The 1,560-nt window shown below is 43.8% G+C and overlaps 1 non-coding gene across 1 annotated transcript; it reads left to right on the top strand.

Moving 5' to 3' along the window:
• Nucleotides 1–1,197: 1,197 nt before the first annotated feature.
• LOC132625320 (small nucleolar RNA R71) lies at nt 1,198–1,304 on the top strand. Its single transcript, XR_009576756.1, has one exon. It is a non-coding gene; the product is annotated as a small nucleolar RNA R71 (small nucleolar RNA).
• Nucleotides 1,305–1,560: the final 256 nt, after the last annotated feature.

Here is a 1,560-nt window from a genome sequence, read left to right as displayed (position 1 = left end):
TCTTCTGTTTTTCTCACCAACCTTTGAGGAAAAGGCGGTGAAGATTTAAACAATTGGCTCAAAGGGCGAAGAGCACCGGAAAGTTTTGCCTTCCCCTTTTCCTGGTTTTCCACCGGTTCCTTTGGTTTATTAAGATTCAGCTCTTCTTCAACTACAATGGGGACTTCCTCCCCTGCTTCTTCCTCGACAATATCATCCAATACACTAGGCTGCGCTTCTTTTTCAACAATTGGTTCCTGATCAATTGGCTTTTTATTGTCACCCTGAAGTATTTTTCCACTTCTGGTGCTAATGACAAGTACATTCTCCACAGAGTTCACTCCACTACCTTTTGGATTAGGAACTGTATCACTCGGTAATTGTCCCCGTTGAGGAGTATGCACTTCTCGGGAAAGGTCTCTGAATTGCGCTTCAAGCTTCTGAATGGAAGCTGAATGCGATAGTTGGACCTGGGACATTCCCTTGATTGTGCTATCTGTTCTGTCTTGATTCATCAGCATTTTCTGCATCATACTCTTCAGTTCTGCAGAATCATTAGACGTGTTACCAGCAGAGTTAGTAGCTGAATTATCTTTCCATGGCTGGGAATTGGATGCTTGCCCCCTAGGTGGAATGTAGGGGTTAGAGCTCTTGTTGCCATAATTATTGTTATTGTAATTCCCTTGATTGGGATTACCCTGATCAGTTCTTCCATAATTCTGTCCTTGGTAATTTTGTTGAGGCCTTTGCCATGGGTGATTACCGGAACCTTGGTAGTTTTGCCGTTGATAACCCCCTTGCGAGTTATTGACATAATTCGCATCCTCATATTGTGGCTGCCCCTCAAGATAAGTTTCGTCAGAAACTTGATACATTCCGGGAGCATGAGGTGGCATCTCATCGATAACGTTTACACATTTGGCCTCTTTCTCCATAAGCCTTTTGGATAATAAATCCACGGTGGTTTGCAGTTGAGCGAACGCATGATCTCGCTCATGATTTTCTTTGGCCACCGCGGCCACAGAGGGACTACCATATGATAGGAATTCGCTATCAGTCGAATGCCAGGCTTGATTATGGGTAGTAAGCTTGTCGAGCAACCGGGTGATGTTGACAAAGGTTTTGTCCATAAAGCATCCCCCAGCTGCAGTGTTGACAGCTATTTGATTCATTGTATCTAGCCCCTTGTAGAACTTCTCTGTGAGAATTGCATCTGGAAATCCATGATTCGGAGATTGAGCTAGATAATATTTGAACCTCTCCCATGCAGCATATAGTTGTTCCCCTGGAAGTTGTTTTAACCCAAAAATCTTATCCCGAAGCTCAGCCTTTTTGCTGGGTGGGAACCATTTTTTTAGAAAGATATTGGCCAGCTCATTCCAGGTATGAATAGTATTGCTCGGGAGCTTTTCATACCATTCCCTAGCTTGGCCAGCTAATGAATATTTGAAAACCTGCAGTCGCAGTGCATCAGCAGGAACAGCACCTTGAGATTGTTGGGAACATACATGCACGAAATTCTTTAGGTGTCGAAGGGGACAGTCTTCCGAAGAATTTCGGAAATAGCCTTCAAGTTTCAAT

Source organism: Lycium barbarum, chromosome 12 (assembly GCF_019175385.1).
Source record: "Lycium barbarum isolate Lr01 chromosome 12, ASM1917538v2, whole genome shotgun sequence".
Classification (NCBI taxonomy): Eukaryota; Viridiplantae; Streptophyta; class Magnoliopsida; order Solanales; family Solanaceae; genus Lycium; species Lycium barbarum.
Note: the sequence above shows the minus strand (reverse complement) of the source record. Positions and strands in the feature narration are given on the sequence as shown.